The sequence below is a fragment of the Pteropus alecto genome, unplaced genomic scaffold (genome assembly GCF_000325575.1).
Source record: "Pteropus alecto unplaced genomic scaffold, ASM32557v1 scaffold164, whole genome shotgun sequence".
Lineage (NCBI taxonomy): Eukaryota > Metazoa > Chordata > Mammalia > Chiroptera > Pteropodidae > Pteropus > Pteropus alecto.
In genome coordinates this window covers 5,314,244-5,321,818 of record NW_006439568.1, presented here as the reverse complement: position 1 = coordinate 5,321,818, position 7,575 = coordinate 5,314,244, and positions in this window count along the sequence as shown.

Below are 7,575 nucleotides of genomic sequence, written 5' to 3'. Positions count from 1 at the left end.
TGGGATAAGGCCCAGAGAAAGTTAAAATTATTACAGTCGGGAAAATGGGTGCCATGAGGAAGACAAAAGAAGTTTGTTTGCTTATCCTGGGAAAAGAAACATCGGCATGGAATCTAAGATATTTAATAAAAATTCTCTACCCCACAGAAGACTGTTGGTTGATATTAAACAGCTTTTCGATTTTCATTTGAGGATTTACATGGCAGTAATTTTCATAATGCAGTAAGCATAGATTCCTTGTGTAAAAGTGAACAAAAATGCCGCTACCGAGAAAGAACATAAAGCTTCCTTCTCTGAAGAACTTTAAGGAAAAGAAAAGAGAATACTCCTCCTTGAGTACCTACTTATTATGCAGCAAACTTTGCCAGATAGAATAAAGATAAATGATAGATATAGATATGCCTCTATCTATCTATCTATCTATCTATCTATCTATCTATCTATCTATCTTCTATCCATCAGTCTGTCTATCCATCCATCCATCCATCCATCCATCCATCTACCTATCTGTATTGTTATATATATGTAGATGTGTATATAAAATTAAGCTTCAAAACAACCCTTTGAGAATGAAGAATTTTACAAGAGGAAACTGAGAATCAAAGTTTTGGCACTTAACACTTTACCTAAATCAATACTACTATACAATAGAGGATCCAAGATTCAAACTTACATCTCTCTGAGGCCAGCTCCTCTGCCTTTTACTTTGCTCCATCCCTGCAGGTCTGTTTGGCTCATTTCACCGATTTTCCACCTCCAAGTGAGAGGTAGAGTGGTGGACAACCTAAGTTTTCCTAAAATCGCACTTAAGATTCTTCTAGTACAGGGAGTGGCAAACATTTTTCTATATAGGGTATTTTATACTTTGCAGGCCATGTGGTCACTGTCACAACTATGCTGCCATTGTTCCATAGAAGCAGCCATACGATCGTAAATAAACGAGCATGGCTCTGCTCCAATCAAACATTACTTATAGACACTGAAGTTTGAATTTCATATTATTCTCAAGCATTATGAAATATTATTCTTGTTTGATTTTTTCCAACTATTTAAAAATGTATAACACATTCTTAGTTCATTAGCCAAACCAAAAGAAAAAAGAACGGAATGGGTCACGTTTGGTTCATCAGCCATAGTCTACCAACCCCACTCTAGAAAAAACCTACAGAAAGGCACTGGCCTCTGCTGTTTTATTGCCCAGTTTGTGGAAAATTGAAGCAGTCTTCCCTGGTAAGATAGTTGAGTGAAATCTGGACTAGATCCTATTGGAAAGCAAACCATTTTCATGAATAGTTTCCCTTTGTGTCTGGCAAGATTGTTTGCAGTCAACCATGTTCTTTGAATTAAATTTATCAGTTAAATAGTAAACACACTAGCCATTGGTTCATTAGCTTCATCACAACAATCTCTTGCTATCAAGGATTTAACAGACTGAAATGGCCTCTGCTAGGAAGAATGAACTTAATCTTTAATCCTAAATTCTTTTGAAAAATCAAAATGTCCATCTAAGTAAACATACTTGAGAAAGCACTTATCAAAGAGAAATATTGCTTGAAACAATATGAAGTTCATGAAAATGAAAGCTGGATAAGTATGGGCATATCTTGAGCTTCCAACAATTAAAAAGGAGATAGGCCATTTTTCTTACAAGGTCTGAGGATTAGGGAGAGGCAGGCACATCATCATCAGAATCCAAGTTGTAAGTGGTTTTCAGGCCTTTCAGTTCTAATCCAAACAAAACTTGAGATTAATGTTTCAAGGCCCATGAGGTTTACAGCAGGAAAATAGTCATTATAATTTTAGATTTACCAGTATGTTCCTATCACAAAAGTTCTTGGCATGAAATTATTGTATAAATCCCCAACTCCTATTTAAGCTCCCACCTTCTGAATAAAATCACCTACCAAGGACAGCTTGAGAGTTGCTGCTTCCTCTAAAATCAGAGTCCTGAGCCCAAACCAGTTTTCATTCAATAGCTACAAAAAGTAGCAATTCATTCTACAAACATTTGTTGAACATCTCTTGCCATAGTACCAACATATAAACAGATAACATGCTTTATTACTAACACACAATAGCTCATTTTCTTGCATTCAGCAGATATTTAATATACTGAATATGTGATTTGATTAAATGAATTAATGACTTACCAACAAAAAGTTTTTTGTTGTCAAAGTTGGATATTCGACAATGGGTACTATCGACATTGGAATAGCTTCATTTTTATATACAGGAATTCTTATTCTTATAAATAAATAGCAACTACTGGGTACCTCTTTTGTGCCAGAAACTCATTTTCTCTGTGAGGGAAGTGCTAATATGATCCTTACTTTACAGACAGGCAATTGATACAGAGAAGAAAGGCAATTGAGATGGACAAGATTAATAAATTGACCTAGATTACACAAAAGAAACAAAATTAAGATCCCAAGTTCATTTCCATGAGTCAAAACTCTACAGATTCCTCTTAATCCACAAGCTTGCTGATTTTCTTTATTGGCGAGCTGATAAAAAAAATAATCAAACACACCTGTACACTTATTCTCCTTCACACAGCCCTTTTACTCCCATTCACCTTCAGGTCATTTCTGTGGAAAACAGATGATTCTCAGAGATACAGTCAAATCTAAATCCAGGATAATAAAAGCAATTGAACCAGCCTTCAGGCAAACAAGTTTCTAGAATGCCTCCCTCCACTTATTTTTTTCTTCCATGGTATTAACTATATATGGGCTCCACTTACGAATTTACAATCCTGTCCAGTCCTTAAATCTCTCTCCAAACATGTCTTTTGCTGCCTCCTTGGAGTCAAAGAGAGCAGAGTTTGCCACCCCAAAATTTGCCTTTTGGGATATTGAGTCTGGCCATTTTTTTAAAAAAGAAAGACTCAGAAAAAAAACTTGATCTTTTCTCTAACTCCCTAAAAGAATTGAGATAGAGGATCTATTGCAGGAAGGGAAATATCAATATAGATAACCACAGTTTAATCTGAACTAAGTGTGATAGACAGGGAGGAACCCAGCAAGGCCCCTTTGATCAAAGTCCTCTTCGGCAAATATTTATTTACCAAACATTTGCTTTTTCACCTCCATGTGAATTGGCTTTCCCTCCTTAGAAGTCTCAAATCTCGACTCTCACCCACTTTTTCCTTAGCTCAAGATTGCTTATAAGCCTTAACTGCCCAAAGTGTCCTCAAATGTCATACTCATATGGAACCCTACATAATAAATAATAACAAACATAACAAACATAATAAATTTGGTCATTGTCTCCTGTTAATAACATCATCTTAATTTGATTATTAATCCAGCCAGAGAATTTAGAAAGGTATAAAGAAAAAATTTTTTTCTCCCCCACAGAGTTTAAGCCTCTCTTTAGAGTAGTAGAGGGATAGTAGTAAAAAATTAGGAGAACTAATGATTCATTATGCATTTAGACAAGATCTAGCCAAGATTAGGATCAAAGATGCAAACTAGTGGATTAGTCAAACATGCAATACATTTTGAAAGTAAGAACTATTTATTTATGTTAGGGGTAGAGTGTGTAAAAGGCAGTAGATGTCCCCTCTGTTCTTAGGCATTATTTTTTTTCCAGAAATAATCTTATTCTTCCACAGAGAACTTAATTTGATAAACAGGGTGGGGTCAACACACCCACATACAGATACTTGAGGCACCAAAGAGTATATAGTTTCAGCCAAATACAACAATCAGTAGAGATTTTTAATAAAAAATAAATTTAAAAATATTACTCTCTGTTTCAGTTTGTTATGTCCTCTGAATATTTTTACTTTGAAGTATCTGTTGTATAGAATCTATGTGATAGTGTTTGTACGTCCTATGGGTTTGGACCAAATGTTAAAGGAAAAAGATTTTTTCTTTTTTTAATATAATTATAAATACAAAAATATTTACAGTTTTCTTCATCATGCATTAATTAGGCAAAACAAAGGGCACAAATGGGTAACTCATGATCCGTTTTTTTACAGGATACATTATACATATATACATATTTTTTTTAATCTGAATTGCTTATATTTAAAAATCTGCATAAAAATTTAGTTGAGGCTCAAAAAAAATCTCTCAGATGATGATTTCTGTGTGGCAATGGTCAGCTGAAGCTGCATAGAGGCTGGCCCCTAAGACAGAGTGTAAATAATCCAGTTCATCTTTATCCCAGCTCAGTGAACAAACGTATGTTATATGCCAAGTCTCTTGAGAATTTGCGCTTACAACCTCTGATGACAAAAAGTTAAGGAATTTTTATTAAATTATATTCAGTGTAAAGAGAAAACAGAAGTCTTTAGAATTTTAGAGTACCTTGATATAATTTTACAGCATAAAAGAGTTTCTCTCCATTTCTACCCTTGCCATATTAACTACCTTCTATGTTAGAATTACTTCCAAAAAAGCAGATCATACTGTTCAGGTTGGCAGAAAAAGACTGAGAACATCCTTAGATATCCCAATCAACTGAGAGATGGGCAAACATTTATAGCTGTTCTACACTCATAATATTTACCTCAAGGATTATTTAATATGTTTAAGTTTGTGCTATTGGTTTACACTGGCAGAGAGGAGTTAAAATGATTACTGAGCTCCTTTGGGCTGATTATAACACTGGGAAAGTAGCCTCTGTATAATAAAAGAGTGACTCGGAGCAATTGTTTGAAAACTTTTCTAACACAGAAAGGTTTTCCCTTACAGAATCTTATATAGTCCAAAATGTCAGGCAAATAAACACAAATCTGCTTTGCTTGACTCTGAGGAGGGTTTTCCCATCTCTTTCAGATCACCTGCATGACTCCTAGGCAGAACAAATAAGAGTTTGAGAACCATGGAAAAATAGCATACATTATAGTTTTAGGTCACTTTCAGCTCGAAACCTCTTTAATTCATTGGCACTGGGATAACATCTTTTTTTCTTAAAGTCTTCTGTTGATGTAAGAAACGTTGAAACTTGTAGAAAATTTTCTAAGAGTTTATTTGAGCCCAACTGATGACATATGCCAGAGAGCAAGATCTTAAATGCTCCCAAGAAAAACAGTTTTCCAGTTTCTTTTATGCATTCGAAGTTAAGGAGGGACGTAAGGAAAATTATATGGCGGGGAGAGGGAGGGTGAAGAAAGAGGCGGGGGTTAGATTACAAGATTTTGTGCCTTCTTGAGGGTGGTGATTTCGAAGGTGCATTAACCTAAATGCACAGAAATGATAGGCAGGGCTTGCTTAAGGCAAAGATAAAAGATTTACTAAAAAGTTGTATCCCCGGGGCACAACTTCGCATCATGTCCCACCCAGTCAGGGATCTGAGAGTGCTTTCCATAGAACTCTTTTTCATTCACACGTCTTACTACCCATATTACCTTAGGAAGGTAATTTAATGTCAGAGTATCTTTTTTTATAATAAGGATAATGAAATGTGACCTTGATACACACGCGCGAGCACGCACACACACACACAGACACATTGTTATATATTTGAGGTTTATCTCTTCTCCATCATCAACCATAATAGATTCAGATAAAGTTGATTCTAAAGAAGGGCCCAGTTGGGACCTACATAGTAGAGGCCTCACCGTGTCCCCGGCTTCACTTTTCCTTATGCTATATCTTAACAATAGGTTGCCCCCTGAGGCTTGGAATGTCCCCTGCCCTAGAAAGTTGCCCTGAAACTTATGATGAATGCCCTTATGCTCCCTGATCACAATCCTTCTGGTCTACCATTCTTTCCAGACTACTCCCATCTTTGTCCCTGGGTTGCAAACGCCAACCTGGGGGACCGCGTTGCCAGAGGAACAGCTCCGTGAAGCATAACAGACCCCCCCCCTGACCCAGAGCCGTCGTACAGCCCCTGGAATAATGCCCAGATTTTCCCTTCAATACTAAGCCGAACTGAGAAAGGAAGGCCGTTTTTGAAGGTGTTAACTTGGTGCCTTCTCAGATCACCGGTGCTCTGACAATAAATGCTTATTCTAAATTTCCCAACTCCTGTGTCAGTTTATTGGCTGAGCAACGCGGGCAGCATGAGCCCCGGACTCTGTCACACTCTGGTTTCAGTTCTACACCCTGATTCCGAAGGTAACATAAGACCCAAGCTGAAGCTAGAAACTTGTGCCCAGAGCTATCAGTAAATTGCTGCTTTTTCTGGGCTGCTTGCTGGGAAAATAGAATGTAGAAGAAATGGAGTTATTTGCAGGCCTCTTTGCCACTATGTGATAAAAGGCCACCTGAGAACGATAGTGTCAACATAAGGAACAGCTAAACCTATAGAGAGTTTTAATGAGTTTATTTGAGCCAAATTGATGACAATTGCCAGGAAGCAAATCATTGAGAAAATGCTCCAGGGAATAGCGGTTTCACACCTTATTCTACACATTAGAATCAAGGGAGGAGGCGTGGGAGGGTTACATGAAATCCACTGGTAGTAGATTTAAGGGGTTGAGAAAAAGCAAAAGGAGTCAGGGAATCTTTGGGACTGGATAAAAAGTAAAATGAAGAGACTTTTTTTTACATTGGTTAATATTTACAGCTTGTAGAGAGGGTATATGGCAGCAAGATAACAAACGATGAGGGGTTCTATGGCCTCGGGCTATGGTGGCAGGTTGTACCCTGAGCAGTCTGGAAAACGGGGATCACTCTGACATTTCAGGGATAAGTTATCTTAGATGCAAAAAGACAACAGACAGGCTCACTCAAGGGAAAGATTGACCTTTGTGGAGAAAGATAAAGGCCCAGGACTTGACAGACCCAAGATGACTCACTTTTAGTTAGAAATGTCTATGTTCAGCCCATCCTCTGTGGTTACTTGCCATCTCTGAGTCTATAGGGCCCACCATGCTGGCCTCCCCCAAGCTTGTCAGGTTTAGTACGTGGCCCCTTTTTCATCCACAATGACAACAGAGATCAAAGCAGAGCAGATCAAAACCACCCTGATTCTACTGCCTGAGCATCTGGATCCAGCCCTGCCCAGACTGTCCCAGACTCTGTTAAGTAACATGAGCCAATATGTTTTCAAAATTTAAAAGCAAATCCATTTTAGTTTTCCATCATTTGCAACTGTAATGGCATTTTCCCTCTACTCTTCTGGGTTCTTGGTCAAGACATCCCTGTAATAAAAGACAGATTAACAGGAGAACGCACATAAAAGTTTAATAACACATACACCTCCTGTATACATGGGAGAGACCCAGGAAAACTGAGTAACTGGCTGAAATGGCTGAAGACACCACCTTAAATATCATCTTTAGCTGAAAACAAAAGATGATGTTGAGGCGGGGGGAGCCTTCATGGAAGGATACCAGGAAAAGAGCAGAAAACAGGGTAAGGTTGTTATGCAGGTCCATGTCCTTGCTACTCCACTAATACCTGTTTCTAGAGATAAGGTCACCTCCTCTTCCTGGTACAGAGAGGGAGGCATCTTGACAGATGAAGATTTCCCTTACAGATGTCAAAGTCCTTTACGAAGGCTAACTTCTCAGTGCTTCTCCTGTGTCTGCTGTTTCTTAAAAATAACCAGCCTGAAAGAATCCATATGCCAAAGAGACATATTTTGGAGTGGCGAATTTTGGTTCCCTAC